The sequence below is a fragment of the Mirounga angustirostris genome, unplaced genomic scaffold (assembly GCF_029215605.1).
Source record: "Mirounga angustirostris isolate CCGP_5_RB_7025 unplaced genomic scaffold, mMirAng1.0.hap1 SCAF_4, whole genome shotgun sequence".
Classification (NCBI taxonomy): domain Eukaryota; kingdom Metazoa; phylum Chordata; class Mammalia; order Carnivora; family Phocidae; genus Mirounga; species Mirounga angustirostris.
The window spans coordinates 128,105,850-128,128,195 of NW_026991712.1; the positions used below are offsets into that span (position 1 = coordinate 128,105,850).

Sequence of the window (22,346 nt, forward strand, 5' to 3'; positions counted from 1 at the left end):
TGAGAAAATGAGAGACCAGTTCTGATCCCCAACTAGGTGGCTATAAGCTGTTTTAACTCAGGCTGCTATAACAAAATACCACAGATTGAGTGGTTTAAATAACACATTTATTTTCTCATAGTTCTGGAGCCTAGGAAGTCTGAGATCAGGGTGTCAGCATGGTTGGGTTTTGGTGATACTTCCTCACTTGCAGACAACCACCTTCTTGTTATGTCCCAGCATGACCTTTTTCCTCTTTTTTTTTTTTTTTTTTAAGATTTATTTATTTATTTTAGAGAGAGAGCATGTAGGGTGAGGGGCAGAGGAAGAGGGAGGAGTGGGAGAGAATCTCAAGCAGACACCCCACTGAGCGTGGAGCCCAACTCAGGACTCGAACCCATGGCCCTGAGATCATGACCTAAGCTTAAATCAAGAGTCAGAGGCTTAACCAACTGAGCCACAGAGGTGGTCCCTTTTCTCTTCTCATAAGGACACTAATCCCATTATGGGGGTCCCAGGACCACATCTAAATCTCATTGTCTCCCAAAGTCCCCACCTCCAAATACCATTGGTTGCCATCCCAGTGCAAAAATTTTTCTTTGCAAAAATGCCTTTAGCTAGCTCTTTTCTGGCTGGAACCATGGAGGGTGCAGAAGAGAAGAAAAAGAAGGTTCCTGCTGAGCCAGAAACCCTTAAGAAGAAGCAAAGGAATTTTGAAGAGCTGAAGATCAAGCGTCTGAGGAAGAAGTTTGCTCAAAAGATGCTTCGAAAGGCAAGGAGGAAGCTTATATATGAAGAAGCTACCTGCGGAACCCAAATTGGCATTCATCATCAGGATCAGAGGTATCAATGGTGTGAGCCCAAAGGTTGGAAAGGTGTTGCAGCTTCTTTGCCTTCGCCAGATCTTCAATGGCACCTTCGTTAAGCTCAACAAGGCTTCAGTTAACATGCTAAGGATTGTGGAGCCATATGTAGCACGGGGGGACCCAAACCAGAAGTCGGTGAATGAACTGATCTACAAGCGTGCTTATGGCAAAATCAACAAGAAGTAAATTGCCCTGACAGATATAACACGTTGACTGCCTGATCTCTTGGTAAATATGGCATCATCTGCATGGAGGATCTGATTCACGAGATCTATACTGTTGGAAAATGTTTAAAAGAAGCAAACAACTTTTTATGGCCCTTCAAATTATCTTCTCCACGAGGGGGAATGAAGAAAAAGACCACCCATCTTTTAGAAGGTAGAGATGCTGGCAACAGGGAAGACCAGATCAATAGGCTTATTAGAAGGATGAACTAAGGTTCATCCACGATTATTTTTGATTATTTTTGTAATCTGGTCAGTTAATAAATGACTACTCTCAAATGGAAAAAAAAACTGCCTGTAGCTAAAGGTGGGTCTGGAGGCTAAAATTCAGCCTGGGTTCTGCTAATTAAGATCTGCAACCTGGTGCAGGGGAGGAAGGGACACTTTTTTTTTCTTTTTTTGTAATTTGCATAAACATGCTCAATGAGTTAACAGAAACTTCATTGCCCTGGCATCTTCTTATCCGATTACTCTTGTTTAATTAATCCAGTGTCCTCTAAATATTCTTGAGAACACAAAGTAAATATTTTCTAATATTTTCTTTTGTTTTTGGCAGAAAAATTAGTTGTGTGATTTTATCCTCTTCTTTCTTAGACATCAGAACATTGCTCTCATCTCTTGCTGTACATTTTTATATAGGTTTGCTGGTGTTTTTTTTTTTTTTCTCCTGATAGTTTAACCTTCAATAAAGAGATCTGTAGCTTTTACTGTTTACTGAGATGCAGCATAGATGCACCTTTTGCTCATCTATGAACGTGGAGGGTGAGGTGATTTGTAGAGAGTTTAGGGAAGTTCCTGGTATGTTTGAGATTCTATTTCTGTTCTCAAGACAGTGAAGAAACTGCTCAAGCAGTTAAGGCTGAGTGTCAGCAAAAGGGTGTGTGTGTGTGTGTGTGTGTGTGTGTTGGGAGTGTGGGGAATATAGTGGGGAGGATTTATAATGACATCGGGATTCTGAAAGCAAGAGAGTTAGAGAAACTTTCATTATTCAGATTGGCAAGATTTCCCAAATATTGGCTTCCAGGGATTAAAGGACTCTATCTCAGCCACCACTTCCTAAGTTGGGGCAGCAATGATGGTTTGACATAGGATCTCATTTTTGTCCTACAATGGATGAGGCTATCTAGTTAAAGGTGAGAAACTCCAGGGGCTGCCCCAGGAGACAGGTAGAGTAGCAGGTTTTGGAGCAAAGTTTGTTGGAGTGTATTTGAAAAGCCAGATGGGAAACTAGATGTAGAGAGAATAGATCATAAGCAGGTAATCAATACAGTGCCCTAAGGTATAGGGAATCCAACTACCAGGCTTGGGATTCAAAAAGGAGACTGGGTCAAGATTAAGGACTGGGAGATCAATAGAAATGAAAAATTTTAGATTTTATTTATTTATTTGAGAGAGAGAGTGGGGGGGAGGGGCAAAGGGAGAGGGAAAGAGAGAGAGAACTCAAACAGACTCCCTGCTGAGCACAGAGCTGGACGCGGGGCTCCATCTCACAACCCTGAAATAATGACCTGAGCCGAAATCAAGAGTTAGATGCTCAACTGACTGAGCCACCCAGGTGCCCCAGTAGAAATGAAATTTAAGGAAGCATCACCTGATTGACAGTATTTTACCTGCCGGTGTGCAAGCCCTCAAGAGAAAACAGAGGAACAAATTGGATAGGAAATTTAATTTAAAAGATTATGTTTAAGGGATGCCTGGGTGGCACAGTTGGTTAAGGGTCCAACTCTTGGTTTTGGCTAAGGTCATGATCTCATGATCTTATTACCCCAGTACCATTTCCCCAATATAGCTTACTATCTCTTACCTAGACTATTAAAATAACTTGTTTTTTTCTATTAGGTAATTCCTGTTGTCTCAGTGGGACCACAATATGGCAGAAAAATGGCAAAAGACACTCAGAGGATTCAAAGTTTCACAAATGGCAAAGTATATAGGAACTAATGAAGCCATTATCCAAAGCAAGAGACAACAATGATGCTTCCAGGCTTTTGGAGGGACTTCAGTCTGGAAGCATGCTTGTTTATCTTCTGCTTTGTGGAAACATCTCCATATGCTCCCATATTCCATCTTCTGGTGGTGACCATTGGGTCTTTCCATCAGTTACATCAATTTTCTTTGTGATAATCACATAGTAATACATTCACATGGTACAAAACTTCAAACAATACAACAGAAAAAATTAATTTTTCCTTTTATTTAAGCACTTACTTCCAATCCCCTGAAGCAGCCACCATTACCACCAGTTTCTTGTGTATCCTTTCAGAGATTCAACACATATCTGTTTCTCAGTATCCTGATCTGTAAAATGGAGTTTGGAGTTAGTATTTTTGGGGGGGGCCACAAATGAAAGCATACTCTACACAGGGTTGTGTCTGATGGTGTCTCTTGAAATGTGTGGCTTGCATCCATTGGTTATATAATTGTGTATGTGATACTGGTTTTTGACAGTGTCTGACAATTTAGAATGTAATATAGAATATTAAATTTCTCTGAAAATTTGAATAGTTTTGATTTTAAATCAATATTAGGTTATCTTTCCAGGGCTTGTCTTATATAGACAAAGAAGTTCTGTTTATTTTTTTTTAAGATTTTATTTATTTATATAATAAATATAAAGAGAGAGAGAGAGAGCGAGAACAAGCAGGGGAAGTGGCAGGCAGAGGGAGAAGCAGACTCCTCGCTGAGCAGGGAGCCCGATGCAGGGCTCAATCTTAGGACCCTGGGATCATTACTTGAGCCAAAGGCAGACGCTTAACCGACTGAGCCACCCAGGCACCCCGAAGTTCTGTTTAAAAGGGAGAACCTTATATAATTCCTTAAGTTTTTAACCTGTAAAGTGAGTTCCTCTATTTCTACAGGGCATTGAATATATTCCTTACGTAAGGAATGCAGATCCCATGAACATTTTTATTGCAACAACTGCAGGATTAATCTTTTGGCAAGAGAAAATATAAACCAATGAGAAAATTTCAGATTATTTCTAAAATATACCTAAAGTTTTAATTTAGGCATCTGGATGTTATCCACTTCTAAATGTTTAGATGGTCCTTGAGGTTTATCCTACCTTTATAGTTGTTTCTTGGGTTAGAATTGCAAATAAAATAAGGTTTTGTCACTAATTGAGCCTGTCAGGTAGTATATTCTAATACTTTTGAAATGTTTTGTCCAATTCATCCTACTATTATGGGTGCTTTCATTTAACAGGAAAACAGAAGTTCTGATGGTGGACTTAGGCATCACCAAGTTGCCTTCTGTGAAATGCCAAGTCCATCTTGTCATGCATGATGGAGATTGAGATAACCAATATCTTTTTTTCTTCTATGGTGATAGAATTGTTGTTTGATTTGCATAAATCCTTCTGAGATTGGGCAGCTATCTTTTAGATGCTAATAATGTACAAATCAGTGTGGGCTGTTGGTTTCACAGAGTAATAGCTTAGGTCGTTACCTTTAGCTTAAAAGTTATCTTATGTGTGAACCTCAGTCTTAACAACTGAGATTCCCTTCAGATGTTGGATTAACTCTAGTAACTTATTAATTTATTTTCCATTTTTGAATGGGGTTTCTGAGTTTGTTTCAATGGCCTACCAAAATCATAAACAACTTGAAGGCATATTTATTAGCATAGATGTTAACTATTAAACCTTTAGCAAGTTGGCATAGTGTGTTAAAGCTATCAGTTCAGCTATCTGAGCAGAATGAACTATGGCATGAAGAAGTTTTAATCACAGATTGTTAGAAAGAATAGCATATGCAGCATAACATAGACCTTTATAAATTCTAAGTTAAGAGCCATCACCAAAAGTATCATATTTTTGTCTGGAGAAACATCAGTAGAGTCAGGACATTGCATGCTTGGATTTTTAATAACTGTTAGTCATGAGATTTACCTTTTTCAGGAAGGGAAAATAAAGCAGCTGGATTTAGATTTGGATAGCATTTGTCAGTTATGAGGGAAGCAGACAAAAAAATTTTTTTAAGTAGTAATTTGGCTGGCCAACAAGAGTTGAATATTGTTTAGAGTGAAAAGACTTCTCCCACAAGAGACCCCTAGGGTGAGAGGTTAACCTAGAACAACATTTGTAGAGGTTTCAATTAAATTAGGTGCCTTTGCAACAACATGTAAATAAGGTGGATAATTCTTAGCTATAGGGCCCAGGGAAATGCTCAGGTAGGTAATGTGCTTATAATGAATTCCTAGTTTTTAAAAAAGTATCCCTAAAGCACAACCACATCTTTAGGTACAGAGTTTAGCATAGTGAGGAATGCTCAAATATTCAGGGGCTATATATTTAAGATGGCAAATGCCTTGTTGGCACCTGTCTCCCAAGAAAGGGTGTCTGGATTATTTGTTATAGTTACTATATCATAGTTATTGAACTAATTAAAATATGGCAAATATATTGAATTATTTTAACATTATTCCTTTTATATGGCAAAAAACCAAATTTTAGTGTTATCAGTGGCTGTCTGGGAGACATCAAAAATAGTTGAAGTAGAAAGGACATCTTGACAGTTTTATTATTTCTAATTTGTAGTTTGAGTTTGGCAAAAGCAGTATCTAAAAGAGTAGTCAGAGGAATTTTCGTTATACTAAGATGTGTGTGTAGGGCATATATGCCTACAGGCAAGAAATAATTAGTCTTGACTTAAAGCAGGAATTCTCAACTTTTTTGAGTCAAAGACCTTTTGTGGCAACTCAGTGAAGTCTCCAGACATTTTCTAACAAGAATATGTTTAAATGCATACATGAAATGCATGGAATTTAAAAGAAAACCAGTTATATTGACCTCTCCTTCTGGAATTTGACAATTGTTTCGTGTGTTGTCTTATGGTATTCTGTGCTTTCCTAAAATAATGTTCTCATGTCTGATAGCATTTGCTTACTCACATAATTATTTAAAAAATATGTAACAGTCTCATGACAAAAAATCCATATGTGCTATTTGTATAATACACATGTGTGTCCCTTATAATATTACATAACATAGACAGAATACCAAAAAAGAGTTAAAAAAAACAAAAGAAAGAACCTCTGAACTACGCTACAACCCAGCAATTGCACTACTGGGTATTTACCCCAAAGATACAAATGTAGTGATCCAAAGGGGCACATGCACCCCAATGTTTATAGCAGCAATGTCCACAATAGCCAAACTATGGAAAGAGCCCAGATGTCTATTGACAGATGAATGGATAAAGAAGATATGGTATATATATATGTGTGTGTGTATATATATACACATATATATGTGTATGTGTGTATATATGTGTGTATATATACACATACGTGTATATATATGTGTGTATACATATATACATATGTGTATATATACACATATACATGTGTATACATATATATACACATATGTGTATATATATGTATATATACACATATATACATATAGTGGAATATTATGCAGCCGTCAAAAATGAAATCTTTCCATTTGCAACGACATGGATGTAACTAGAGGGTATTTTGCTAAGCGAAATAAGTCAGTCAGAGAAAGACAATTATCATATGACCTCACTAATACGTGGAATTTAAGAAACAAGGCAAAGGATCATAGGGGAAGAGAGGAAAACATGAAACAAGATGAAACCAGAGAGGAAGACAAACCATAAGAATCTCTTAATCATAGGAAACAAACTGAGCGTTGCTGGAGGGATGGGGTAACTGGGTGACGGACATTAAGGAGGGCATGTGATGTAATGAACACTGGGTATTATATAAGACTTATGAATCACAGACCCTCTGAAACCAATAATACATGATATGTTAATTAATTGAATTTAAATTTAAAAAATCTGAAAAAAAAAAAAAGAACCACTGCTACTGAGCTAACATACAGGATTTAATTGATAAATAAGACTTACACAAGCCACAGATGTTACTTAGTATCAAGCTTTACTAAAAAATTTCAAGGATACAATCTAGAGGTTCAGAAGAAGCAGAGAGATTTGGGGACACTAAGACACTCCAAGGCTCCCCATGTCTTTTGTTCCCACTTGAAACATGCAGCTCTTCCTCAGAATAGAGAAGGGCCCTAAGTGAGGTTTGTGGGGCTGCTCATGGTTGGTATTTCAACTTTGAAGCATCTCTATTTTATATCTTACCGAGTTGTATAGTTTATGTGACATTCTCCAAGAAGACATGCCTCATAGATCCTGATTCTATGTACTTTAGGCCTTATCAGGAATATTCTGCTAAGGACAAGTTCTCTTCCATCTAGCAAATATTAGTCTATTGACTTGGAGGACCAGTTGACAGATTAGATTGTACCACCAACTTTCTTTTATTTCCCCCAGGGATCTCCATTCCCTATCCCCTTTTTGAAGGAAGTGAATGGAAGGCTGACTAGCTGCTTTAACACCTTCCTCCCAGTTATTCATAGAAATTCAACACCTTGTATGACCTGTGATACTGTACAATCCCTTACCAGTAATTTTATTCTAGGTAATAAGTAGAAATAATAACACTTAAAAAGTTACCTTACTTGCCAGATGTGTTCAAACTTGTCTGGTCTATACATATAGGGTGCACATCTATTGCTGTTACATAAAGCCATGCTTTCTTAGGGGTTAGGGATCACTCATGTGAACTGCCCAGCTTTGCCAAATAGTAACATTTTATGTCATTAGTCAATAAGCAGTTATAGAGATATCAGGGTCACCGTTGTAAAAACATGTGATGTCACCATTTTGCTGCTGAGCAAGTACTAGCCACAAAGTTGCCCAATAGATCTCAGCAACATTGCGGGTCATCTTTTGACAGAAAGACTACAATCACTTTTGATATAGCTTCATGTCTAATAACTATTATACTTTCAAAATAGCATGATCCTAAAAGATATTTCAAGCTCTCTACAACAACTTAATGTAGTACGAAATATCTATAACTTCTATTTAAGACAATATCACAGGCACTGCAAATCTTAGTGTTACTGATTGATTTGCCTATGTTCATAAGGCAAAGACACATTAAATTTCAGATTCCTTAAAACCCTCAGTTTAGAGGCACTTGGGTGGCTCGGTCATTAAGCGTCTGCCTTTGGCTCGGGTCATGGTCCCAGGGTCCTGGGATCAAGCCCCACATCGGGCTCCCTGCTCAGTGGGAAGCTTGCTTCTCCCTCTCCCACTCCCCCTGCTTGTGTTCCCTCTCTCGCTGTCTCTCTCTCTGTCAAATAAATAAATAAATAAATAAAATCTTTAAAAAAAAAAACACCTCTCAGTTTAGAGTAAAAATATTAAAAGCAAGTAACAATAATTGTTAAAAACAGCTTTTGCAGAAGTGAACTTTTACTTAAAAGTCATTCAGGAGGGTAACAAAAGCACAGAAAATTGTGGGATAGCATTTAAAGAAAGCAACATGGGAGGCTCTGAATTCCCCTCATCCCACAGACATACTGAATGAACAGCTACACATGGAGCAATTGCCTCTGAGAGAGATCCAGAAACTAGCAAAGTGACACCCACACTTCAGGTGAGCAAGAAAATACCCACATCAAAACAGGTAGGAAAGACTGAGACACACTCTCCATAAACCTTACCCCTGGCACAGTGCCATATATTAGGAAGGAAGTCCTAGTTTCTCCCTGAGGAGTAATGGGTTGGAACCCCACATCTAGCACCCCGACTTTTAAGACTCTCTCAAGCATAGGGTTGCAAAAAAGATTAATCCAAAGAGAACCACACTGAGACACATTATAATCATCAAAAACAAAAAACAAGGAGAGAATGTTAAAAGCAGCAAGAGGAAAACAACTTGTTACATACAAGGGAACCCCCAAGACTATCAGTAAATTTTTTAGCTGTAACTTTTCAGGCCTTAAAGAAGTGGCCTGATATATTCAAAGTGCTAAGAAAAGAAACCAAACTGCCAACCAAAAATACTCTATCTGGCAAAGTTGTCCTTCAAAATTGAAGGAAAGGAAAAGTTTTCCAGACATGCAAAAGCTGAAGGAGTTCATCACACTTACAGCCTCATAAGAAATGTTACAGTGAGTTCTTCAAGCTGAAATGAAAGGATGCTAATTAGTAACAGGAAAACATTTGAAGGTATAAAACTGGTAAAGGTAAATATATAGTTAAATTCAGAATACTCTAATACTCATGGTGGGTAAATGACTTACAACTTAGAATGAAGCTTAAAATACAAAAGCATTAAAAATAACTAACTACAATAATTTGTTAATAGATACACAAAGTAAAAAGATTAAATTGTAACATTGAAAGCGTAAAATGGGGAGGAGTAAGGGCACCTGGGTGGCTCAGTCGTTAAGTGTCTGCCTTCAGCTCAGGTCATGATCCCAGAGTCCTGGGATCGAGCCCCACATAGGATTCTCTGCTTAGCAGGGGGTCCGCTTCTCTCTCTCCCTGCTGCTCCCCCCTGCTTGTACTCTCTGTGTCAAATAAATAAATAAAAAATCCTTTAAAAAAATATGGAGGGGGTATAGACTGTAACAATGTAAACTTTTGTGTGTATTCAAAGTTAAGTAGTTATCAGCTTAAAATAGACTGTTATAAATGTTAGATGCTTTATGTAAGCCTTATGGCAACCACAAAACTAAAACCTATAGTGTACACACAAAAGATAAAGAGTAAGAAATCCAAACACACGACTTAGAAAATCATCAAATCATAAAGGAAGAAGGAAAGAAAGGAACAAAAAGGATTATAGAACAACCACAAATCAATGAACAAAATGGCAATAGTAAGTCTATATTTACTGGGTGCCTGTCTGGGCTCAGTTGGCAGAGTGTTCGACTCTTGATCTTGGGGTTGTAAGTTTGAGCCCCATGTTGGGTTGCAGAGATTATATAAAAATAAAATCTTTTAAAAAATCTATATCAACAATTACTTTAAATGTAAATGGATGAAATTCTCCAATTCAGTGGCTGATGGATTAAAAAAATAAGACACATTTCACCTTTAAGAACACACATAGACTGAAACCGAAAGAATGGAAAAAGATATTCCACGTGAATGGAAACCAAAAGAAAGCAGGGGTAGCTATACTTACATCAGACAAGAGACCAAAAAGGTCATTATATAATGATAAATGGGCCAATTCATCAAGAGGATATAACATTTGTAAATAATTATGTGCACAACATAGGAGCACTTAAAAATATAAAGCAAATAAAACAGATCTGAATGGAGAAATAGCAATATAACAATAGTAGGAGAATTCAGTATCCCACTTTCAACAATGGATAGATCATCCAGATAGCAAATCAATGAAGAAACATAGGTCTTAAATTACATGTTAGACCAGGTGGACTTAACAGACTTTTACAGAACATTCCATCCAACAGCAACAGAATACACATTCTTCTCAAGTGCACATGGAACATTCTCCAGGGTGGATTATATATTAGGACACAAAAGAAGTCTCCATAAATTTAAGAAGATTGAAATCAAATCAAGCATTTTTTCCAAATAAAAGGGTATGAAACTAGAAATCAATTTTAAGAAAAAACCTGGAAAATTCATGAGTATGTGGATTTCAAACCACATGCTACTGAACAACCAATGGATCAAAGAATAAGTCAAAAGAGAAATCCCCAGAAATATATTGAGACAGATGACAGAACAAATGGAACATACCAAAATTAGGGGATGTAGCAAAAGCAGTTGTTAAGAGAGAAGTTAATGGCAATAAATGCCTACATTAAGATAAAAGAAAGATTTCAAATAAACAACCTAACTTTTACACCTCAAGGAATAGAACAGAAAAAACTAAGCCCAAGTTGGTAGAAGGAAGGAAATAGCAAAGACAGAGTAGAAATAAATGGAATAGAGACAAAGATAATAGAAAAGATCAATGAAATTAAGAGCTGTTCTTTTTTTTTCATATTTTATTTTTAAAGATTTCCTTTATTTATTTGTCAGGGTTGGGGGGAGAGAACACAAGCAAGGAGAAAGGCAGGCAGAGGGAGAAGCAGGCTCCTTGCTGAGCAAGGAGCCCGATATGGGACTCAATCCCAGGACCCTGGGATCATGACCTGAGCCGAAGGCAGACACTTAACTGACTGAGCCACCCAAGAGTCCCAAGAGCTGTTCTTTTTTTTGAAAAGATAATCAAAATAGAAAAACCTTTAGCTAGACTTACCATATATATATTTGTGATTAGAAGTGTGTTTTGTGTGAAAGTAAACTGAACCAAGTTTTCCTGATACAATTATATATAGAAAATCTTAAAAACTCTACCAGAATTTAATAAAGATTACGGATACAAAATCAATACATGGAAATCAGTTGTGTTTTTATACACTAACAATGATCTATTGAGAAGAGAAACTAAGAAAATAATCCCATTTACAAAGCATCAAAAAGAATAAAATACTTAGGAGTAAATTTAACCAAGGAGGCAAAATGTTTATACAATGAAAACTATGAGACATTGATGAAATAAATTGAAGAAGACACAAATAAATGGAAAGATAATTCTGTGCTCCTGTATTGGAAATTAATATCATAAAATATCCATACAATGCAAAGTAATCTATAGATTCAACATAATCCCTATTAAAATTCCAAAGGAATTTTTCCACAGAAATAAAACAAACAATACTCAAATTTGTATGGCACCACAAAAGACTCTGCATAGCCAAAACAATCTTAAGAAAGAACAAATCTGGAGGTATCATACTTCCTGATTTCAAATATATTACAAAATTATAATAAAACAATATGGCATTGGAATAAAAGCAGACACATTGATCAATGGAACAGAATGGAGAGCCTGGAAGTAAACCCACACTTATATGGTCAATTAATTTACAACAAAGGAGAATATACTATGGGAGAAAGTCTCTTCAACAAATGGTGTTTGGGAAACTGGGTAGTCACTTGTAAAAGTATGAAACTGGAGCCCTGTCTTACACCATATACAAAAATCAAGCGAAAATGGGTTAATATTTGAACATACTGAAACCATATAATTCCTAGAACAAAACATAGGTGGTAAGCTCCTTAACATTGGTCTTTGGATTTGACACCAAAAGCTAAGGCAACAAAAGCAAAAATAGTGTTACTATATCAAACTAAAAAAACTTCTACACAGTGAAGGAAACCATAAACAAAACAAAAAGACAACCTATGGAATGGGAGAAAATATCTAGAAACCATAAATCTGATAAGGGGTTAATATCCAAATATATATAAAGAACTTACACAACTGAATAAAAAACCATTTTGATTAAAAAATGGGCAGAAGAACTGAATAAACATTTTCCCAAAGAAGTCACACAAATGCCCGGCGGGTACATGAAAAGGTGCCAAACATCACTAATCATCAGGGAAACGCAAATCAAACCCACAATGAGGTGTCACCTCACACCTGTTAGAATGGCTGTCATTGCAAAGACAGCAGTTAAGTGTTGTGAAGAAAAGGGAAACCTTGTGCACTATTGGTAAGACTGTAAATAGGTGCAGCCACTATGGGAAACAGTATGGAGGTTTTTCAAAAAATTAAGAATAAGACTACCATAGGAGCCAGTAATCCCACTTCTGGGTATATGTCCAATTTAATGAAAACAGGATCTCAAACAGATGTCTGTACTCCCATGTTCATCGCAGTCTTATTCACTATAGCCAAGATGTGGAAACAACTTAAGTACCTGTCAACAGGTGAATGGATATAAAAGATGTATTCATATAGACATATATGAATATTTTTTAGCCATGAAGAAGAAGGAAATCCTACCATTTGTAACAATAGAGATGGAACTTGAAGGTATTATACTAAGTGAAGTCAGTCAGAGAAAGATACATATTGCATGATATCACTTCCATGTGTGATCTAAAAAAAGGTGAACTCACAGAAACAGAGACTGTGGTGTTTCTCTACAGAGACTACAGGGCCTGGGGGTTGGAGGAAATGGGGAGATGCTGTTTACAGAGTACAAACTTCCTTTGGGTTGCCTGGGTGGCTCAGTCGGTTAAGTGTCTTCCTTCAGCTCCTGGGATCAAGCCCCACATCGGGCTCCCTGCTCAGCGGGGAGTCTGCTTCTCCCTCTCACTCTCCTTCTGTGCTCTCTCTCAAACAAATAAGTAAAAAATCATTTTCAAAGAAAAAGAGTACAAACTTCCACTTAAGAGATGAATAAGTTCTGAGGATCTAATGTATAACATGGTGATTAGAGTTAGTAATACTTTATTATATACTTGAAGGTTGGTAAGAGAGAAGATCTTAAATGTTCTCACCACAAAAAGAAATTTGTATTATTTGACATGATGGAGGTGTTAGCTAACATGATGGTGGTAATCATTTTGCAATATATATTTACCAAATCAACACGTTGCATACCTTAAACTTACAACGATAATGTGTGTCAATTATAGCCCAATGAAGATGGGGAAAAACACAGAAAATATAGTCAGAGACCAGGTATCTGAATTATTACCACTTTAAAAAATATTTTTCTTTAGGGGTGCTTGGGTGGCTCAGTTGGTTAAGCATCTGCCTTTGGCTCAGGTTGTGATCCCAGGGTCCTGGGATTGAGCCCCGAGTCAGGCTTCCTGCACGGCAAGGAGCCTGCTTCTCCCTCTGCCTCTCTGCCCCTGGCTTGTGCTCTCTTGCTCACTCATCTCTCTCAAATAAATAAATACAATCTTTAAAAAAATATTTTTGTTTACTAATTTATTACCTTTATATGTACATTTTTGGAAACATAAATACACATGGTTAAATGACAAATTTAAAACTTCTAACTTTAGCTTTAAGATATACTTGCCTTATTAATATGTAAGATATTGTATACATTATGTTTAATTCATCTTTTTTTTTTTTTTAAGATTTTATTTATTTGCGAGAGAGAGAATGAGAGACAGAGAGCATGAGAGGGAGGAGGGTCAGAGGGAGAAGCAGGCTCCCTGCTGAGCAGGGAGCCTGACGTGGGACTCGATCCCGGGACTCTGGGATCATGACCTGAGCTGAAGGCAGTCGCTTAACCAACTGAGCCACCCAGGCGCCCCATATGTTTAATTCATCTTAATAAAATTTTAAAAGTTTCCCTGATAAACCAAGGGATAAAACACGTTCATCCTCTTTATATTCATCTCTCTTTGTAATGAGTATATCACCCATTTTAGCTACAACTTTAACCAAAGCAACTAACTTCTGAATTCTCAGTCACAGAAGAACTAGGAAATAGGTAACTGAGAATGAGCTATCATAGACCAGCATTTCGCCCTGGCAGGACTCCAGTGAACGTTGCTTATATTCTATGAGTACCGTTCTACATCTCTTTTATATTTGTAAAGTATTAAGTGCAAACATGACAATGTATACTAGCATGACCTAAAGTTATTTGCATATCTCTTTTAAACTATTAGCTAATGACCAATGTAGAATGTATATAAATCAGAGAGATACATATATATATGTTTACTTATTTTTGTTTTCTATATTTTGTGAATTTAGATCTACTTAGGAATTATCCAGGTAGTCTAAGATTATTTTAACTTAATTAAATTAATTTATACACTAGTCTATGTTCTCAGGGATTTTGGAAATCTTGTTTGAAGTTGAACTTAAACACAGTCTAATTCTTCGGAGAACTACGATATTTAAAAATTTTTATAGGTAGTATGAGCAGATATACTAGGACTGTATGATTTGTGGTTGTCTGAAGTTTATAAGAGTAAATCTTTCAAAAGATAGTTGACCCATAGTTTTATATGTTTATAGCTTTAAACATTTAAAAATGGAAGTAAAAAATCAGTATAGGAAATCGAGAAAGTTAGAATTAATTAGACTTTCCATGAGAAAACAATATTATGCTAACATGTTTCACACTATATTAAAATCAGGGAGAACATATAACTATTTTTAAACCCAAATTACAAAACGCATTAATTTGTCCAAAGATTCACCTTGATAGAAATATAACCTAAACTTACCCTTAAATTATCTCCCCTGTACTTATACGACTATTTAAGCTTTAAAACATTTGTTTAAAGGTACTGTTTTTTGTTTTTTTTTTTTTAAGATTTTATTTATTTATTTGACAGAGAGAGACACAGAGAGAGAGGGAACACAAGCAGGGGAAGTGGGAGGGGGAAAAGCAGGCTTCCCACAGAGCAGGGAGCTCAGTGTGGGGCTCGATGTGGGGCTCGATCCCAGGACCCTGGGACCATGACCCGAGCCGAAGGCAGACGCTTAACGACTGAGCCACCCGGGCACCCCTAAAGGTACTGTTTTATAAAATAATTTTCTCCCCACTGTTTTCCAGCCTGATAACCACTGGTATTTCTCTGGCTCTTCTCTTGAAACTTTGTAACCAAGACTGTTAATTTACAGTTAAGAAACTCCTTCTCCTCCTCTTCCTTCTCCTCCAATTTCTTCTCCACTTCCTCCTCTACTTTATACTCTTTTCTTCTCTTCCATTGTGTTACAGAGTATCAGCGAGCCTCTGAAGCTTTTATAAATTGTCAGCACACTGAAAGCATTAGTCTGCTTCCTAAGGATTATTGAATGTTTTATTAGTCTTTATAAGTCAACTAGAACAGGAGTTTCTTTAAATTTTAAGACTTTATAATTAAATTTTAAAATTTTCTTGAGAAATAGACAAAAATGTGCCATTTGTTTAGAAAATATTTCATATTTAGTAGACAAATCTTATAAACCCCTGGGCAAGGAAGGGAACTCTGGAAGAATGTAAGGTTGCTTTTCCTCATATTTTATTATGTGCTTTTTGGAGGGTACCTTCCAGACAGGGTCAACTTATAAGTTCTACTGTGGGATTTTGTAACACCTCATTGTAGTTTACACAAAGCTCCCCCTCACATCTTTACTTGGCTCATTTGTGTATATTTCCATGGGACTTTCTTATTTCTTTTCCAAGAGGAAGGAACCAAAACAAAATAAAACAAAAGCCATGCATGTTGAATCCTTGAGTTTTCTCAGAATGTCACAGTGCCCCAGAGAAGCCAGAAGCAGTCATTCTCATTCCAATGACATTCAGGCTTGTTCACAAAATTAGAATGCACAACAAGCAAAGCTATTTTAGAAGCCCAGCTCTATTTTACAAGCTATACAAAACCAGTTTTAATTTTTCCATGTTTTCTTCCCTTTGAAGATAGGTCATTTTGTACTGAATATCCCTATAGTGTGCACAAGCAATAGATCTTTATCATCAACTAATCTTGAAAAGTTCCCAAAAGAGAAAGAGAGATAATGAGAGGAAATCAGTCCAGCTACAGAAAGAGCTACCAATATAAGCAGAGTGTTATAAAAGACTAATTTCCTCATCTTATCCCTCTGATTCACACTTCTCTGTATGTCTTACATATCTCTTCCACATTGACACTGGACTTGGCTGATAGATATCAGCAAATCCACACAAGCAGTGGCTTGATAAGCATTTGTGCATTGAGTCTCACCCTCTCTGAACACTCCTGCCGCAGTGTGAAGCCAGCATGAAACGCACGGAGAGAGGCCCAGCTGGCCTAGGAGTCCAGTTGTCCCTGCTGAGACCCTAGACATGATTGAGAAGTTGTCTTAGACCATCCAGGCCCAGCTGAAGTCACAGATGATTGCAACTGCATGAGTGCACCTTGGTGAGATCAGCAGAAGAACCTTGACAAAAATGTGGAGAAATGATAAATTGTTGTTTCAATGCACTAAGTTTTGTGTGGTTTGTTATACAGTAATAGATAATGTACCTATCTGTCTTTTCTAAAGAAAGGAAAGGGCTTTTCTCTTTCTTTCAATACAAAGACCTACAAAGAACTGACAAAAGAAAATATAGAACAGAAGACAAACAACATGACGTTCTGGCAGCAGTTGGAAAAGTTAACAAATCAGGGAGCTAGGATGTAACGGGTAGTTTTCAACTCCGAGGGTCAGAGCAGCCAAGTTTGACGATTACCTCATGATCCAGTAGCAAACAGGTATCAGGAGATAGCAGAATCTCTAAGACAGACAAGCAAACAAGACACATAAAGGAACAACCAAATGCCCCACTCTCCTGATACTGTAAGACCACCATGAAAACAGCTGCCCAACATTATTTTAACAGCAGCTCTGGACGAAAATTGGACCCAGGTTCAGGCATGCAAGAGCCAGCAAGTTTGATCCCTGAGCAATAACACTCACAGGAGAAGTGAGAAAAGATAAGATAGGACTTGCGGGATCTGGATGAGGTACTTGCTTAGGCTGCATGTTTCTGATGACTCAGTAGGCTTCTGATAGCTCTGAGTCATTTAGTTGGCTTAAAAACAGAGCTGGAGGGGCGCCTGGGTGGCTCAGTGGTTAAGCATCTGCCTTCGGCTCAGGTCATGATCCCAGGGTCCTGGGATCGAGCCCCACATGGGGCTCCCTGCTCAGCGGGAGGCCTGCTTAGCGGGAGGCCTGCTTAGCGGGAGGCCTGCTTCTCCCTCTCCCACTCCCCCTGCTTGTGTTCCCTCTCTCGCTGTGTCTCTATCTGTCAAAAAAACAACAGCAGCAACAACAAAAAAAACATAGCTGGAAAACAAACAAAATAAACCAAACAGCTGAGTTTACTTAGGTACGAGGGAGATAATCAATCATACACTGGTTGTCATTGGAAAAAAAAAAATAAGGTGGAGTTTATTAAAACAAGAACCATAACTAACAGTAGGACAATGAATCTTCTTTGTTGTCCCTGGACAAGTTGAGAGGCTAACAACTAGCTAAAGAAGAACAGTGTGCCCTGGACCAGGATAGCAAGATTAATATTAGGGAAAGCAAATTCGTTACTTATAGGTTATCTGAGAAAACTTACGATTTCAGTTGTGGAGTACATTTGATTGCGGTCTCTGTGTAAAAGAGGTTAGATCTTTCTTCAGCTTTTCCACCTTAGTTAAGCCTCCATTTCCTGCACCATAAGTCCACAGGGGAGAATTCTGAAGTTTTCCTGCTGTCTGCAGGGTTTATTTCATTATTTCTTTTTTTTTTTTTAAAGATTTTATTTATTTATTTGACAGAGAGATACACAGCGAGAGAGGGAACACAAGCAGGGGGAGTGGTAGAGGGAGAAGCAGACTTCCCACTGAGCAGGAAGCCGGATGCAAGGCTTGATCCCAGGACCCTGGGATCATGACCTGAGCAGAAGGCAGACGCTAAAGGAATGAGCCGCCCAGGCATCCCTCATTTTGTTTTCATATTAAATCTCTATGTATATATTATAGCTTATATTACATTACAATGGCTTGTTTGTAATTATAAGGATAAAGATTAGAAATACCATGGACATAAAGGTTGAAGTGGTTGGGTTCTGAGGTCAGGCTGATTTGATGTGACTTCTCTGTATTCATCTTTATCATCCTGTCTAGTGAGTATCTTCACAATGTCAATATTCCATGCATGTTTGTTTGATAAGTTGTTGATAGAGTGAATTTTGGCTAAAAGTTTTATAGTTCTCAGGAACCCACTTTGGTACTTTCTTCCTCATCAAGTACTCTTCAAGTTTATAAAGTAATGATTAGAACTAGAGTCCACTTGCTATGTTTTAATCATAGGTACTTTTGTGCTTCACTTGTGTGGTTTTGAAACAATGGTGGGTATCATAGTCATTATTATACCTGTCACATAAAAATTGCTTTAATTATAACTATTGACCTCTAATATTGTGATGAAATAAGATAATAAATATGGTGTCATAATCTTTAAGAACATTTCATTTTTTAATCATATTTACATCAGAGTATTGTAATAATTAAGTGAGTTAATAGAATAATTGCTAATGTGTTAGCTGTTATAGTATCATTGTAATAAACATAAAAGGAAGGTCAATAGTGTGTACAATAATTTGGCAAGACTAATCAAGTACTTAGACTGAATTATAAGTATACCACTGTGGTACTAGATAATGGAAGAAAGTTAATTCACTATGCCTTGAATAAAAGTGCCAACACTATCCTAAGGACTTTTTGGGAAAAACTAATTCAAGAGGATCTAATGGCTAGTCCATTTAAAGGCGTGCCTGTGTACCTTGTCATGTTTTAATTCTTATAAATTTCCCCACCAAATTCTTTTTTGATCAGTCTCATCTGCTCCCTCAATTTTAGACACTATTGATAAATCTTTTTTTTAAAAGGTTTTATTTATTTATTTGAGATAGAGAGCACAAGCAGGGGTGGGGGGTGGGGGGTGGCACGGGACAGAGGGAGAGGGAGAAGCAGGCTCCCCGCTGAGCTGGGAGCCTGATATAAAGGCTTGATCCTAGGGCCTCGAGATCATGACCTGAGCCAAAGGCAGATGCTTAACCGACTGAGCCACCCAGGCACCCCACTATTGATAAATCTTAAATACATAATGGTTTTCTTTTTTTTTTTTTTTAAGATTTTATTTATTTATTTGACAGAGAGAGACATAGCAAGAGCAGGAACACAAGCAGGGGGAGTGGGAGAGGGAGAAGCAGGCTTCCCGCAGAGCGGGGAGCCCGATGTGGGACTCGATCCCAGGACCCTGGGATCATGACCTGAGCCGAAGGCAGACGCTTAACGACTGAGCCACCCAGGCGCCCCCATAATGGTTTTCTGATCTCTGAACTTGTACTTCAAATACTTGCCTAGATACACCATAAGCACCTCAATGGAAACACCTGTAAGTACTACAGAACCTTCTCCCCTAAGCATGTGTTTCTTCTATACTCTTGATTAATAGTACCATTATCTGAGATGTCACCAAACCTAGAGACCTTGTCACCCTCGTTGATTCACACTTCTCCCTTACAGCCTCATCTATGGGTGCCCTGGTTGTGCTCCCCAGCACGTTTCTTCTCCATTCCTATTTCCTCTGTGTTGGTTTAGGTCTGTAAGCCTCTCTTGCCTTCTGTACTACAATAATCACAAAATTCATGTCTTCTCCTTTAATGTATTCTCTACATTGCTTCTAGAGGTATCTCTCCCAAACATAGGTCTAGAAATTCTGCTTCCTTGCTTGAAACCTTCCAAGTTTCCTAGTCCCTTATGAATCAAGTTTAAATGCCTTATCATGGAGCACCTGGCTGGCTAGTTGGTGGAGCATGGGGCTCTTGATCTCAGGGTTAGGGTTGGAGCTCCACATTGGGGTTAGAGATTACTTAGAAATAAAATGAAAAAAAAAACCAAACCCTTATCATGTCATAAATTCCCTTTTTGTTTGTATCTCAAAGCAAGTTTTCCTTAACTATATTAGTACTTAGTACTCTGTATTATCATAATTATTTACATATCTATTTTCCATCTAGATACTCATTTCCTTAAAAGTAAGCACTATTTAATTTTATACTGCCAGAACCTAACAGAGTCCCTGGCATTCATCATTGAAGCTCATTAGGTATATAAATAATAATTCTAACAAATATTCATTGAGCTATTACTATGTACCAGGCACTGTTCAGAATTTCTTTCACGTGTAAGTAAGGTATTCTTCACAACAATCCTACAAAATAGGTACTCTTAGTATTCTGATTTTATAGGTGAAGAAACTGAAATTCAGAGCAATTATAAAATATGTCCCTAGCTACACAACTAGTAAGTGCCAGTACTGGGTTTTAGATCCAGACATTCTGATTTTAGAATCATTTTTCAAAATCACCGTACATGTTAAGTGAATCGATGAATAAAAGAAAATCAAGAGAAATGTTTTCCATATATAATCCTCATCCACCTGTTCACATTTTTTCCCCAGGTTCAAAACATCATCCGATGCTGTCAAGTGGAAAATGCTCTAAGATGAACACACTGTTAGGAAAGATAAATAAAAATAAAGCTAATACACATAGTGCTTATTCTATGCCAAACACTAAGCTCCAATTCATTTCCTTTACACTTTCTTAATATAATTCTTTTTCCTAAATTCTAAAGTTAGTTCTTCATTGTCTTTATGATCAATTTTAATTTCTATAGGAGCAGGCTTATTTATTTATTTATTTTTATTTTTTATTTTTTTTAAAGATTTTATTTATTTGACAGAGAGAGACACAGCGAGAGAGGGAACACAAGCAGAGGTAGTGGGAGAGGGAGAAGCAGGCTTTGCGCCAAGCAGGGAGCCCGATATGCGGCTTGATCCCAGGAACCCGAGGTCATGACCTGAGCCGTAGGCAGACGCTTAACGACTGAGCCACCCAGGCGCCCCGGAGCAGGCTTATTTATATTTTAACTTTATAGGAGGAAAAAAATGATCAAGACTTGTCTATAAAAGCCGATGATCAATCTAAAAATCAAAAGCGGGGGGCAGCACCTGGTTGGCTCAGTTGGTTGGGCATCCAACTCTTGATTTCAGCTCAGGTCTTGATTTCAGCTCAGGTTGTGATCTTAGGATTGGGAGATGGAGCCCCACACTGGGGCTCATTGGGCTCGGTGCTAGGTGGGGAGTTTGCTTTTCCCTCTCCCACTGCCCCTCCCCCTGCTCTTGCTCTTGCAGGCTCGTGCTCTGTCTCACAAATAAATAAATAAAATCTTTAAAAATCGAAAGGCAATTGAGAAGGTAAAAAGTCTGATTATTTTCAGTAACACTCAACACTGGTGACCACTCCTTCCTTTTAAAATGATTTTTCCAGGCGCCTGGGTGGCTCAATTGGTTAAGCGACTGCCTTCGGCTCAGGTCATGATCCTGGAGTCCCAGGATCGAGTCCCGCATCGGGCTCCCTGCTCGGCAGGGAGTCTGCTTCTCCCTCTGACCCTCCTCCCTCTCATGCTCTCTGTCTCTCATTCTCTCTCTCTCAAATAAATAAATAAAATCTTTAAAATGATTTTTCCATTGACTTTGACATTATTATTCTTTTCTTGTTCTCCATCCTCTCTTACACTGATATTCTTAAGTCTTCTTTCCTGGTTGGTTTCTCTTTGTTACCTTTTAACTGTTGATGTCACATAATGTATACCATATCTTGGATTGGGCTCTCTGGAAATGGGGAATTGTATGCAGACTGTTTATTGGGGAGCATGCTTAGGAAATACACTTCTAAGGAAGTAAGGAAGATAATGTTCGGCAGAAAAAGCTGACTCAATGTGGTTGGAGCTGAAATCTCAGCCAATTCTACAGAAAGCTCTGGAGCTGGGATGGTCCTTCAGAGTTATCCCAAATTGAGGCAGGAGAGTTGAGTGTATATCCCTGCAAGAGCCTGTCATTGGGTGAGGCAGTTCCCCACAGCTAAGGCAATTTCAAAAGAGGGGCAGTTGAGACCTATCAGAAGCTAATATCATAACAGTGTGGGAATGGATGCATGGGCCTGGAAGAGGAAATCTGGACCGAGCTCCCCAATATTAATTACACCTACCCTGGCTTGTTATTTATAGGATAAATTTAAAACATCATTCCA

The 22,346-nt window shown here is 37.8% G+C and overlaps 1 pseudogene; it reads left to right on the forward strand.

Annotated features, from left to right (window-relative positions):
- The first annotated feature begins 619 nt into the window (after nt 1–619).
- Nucleotides 620–1,282, forward strand: LOC123858325 (large ribosomal subunit protein uL30-like; annotated as a pseudogene).
- The last annotated feature ends 21,064 nt before the right edge of the window (nt 1,283–22,346 follow it).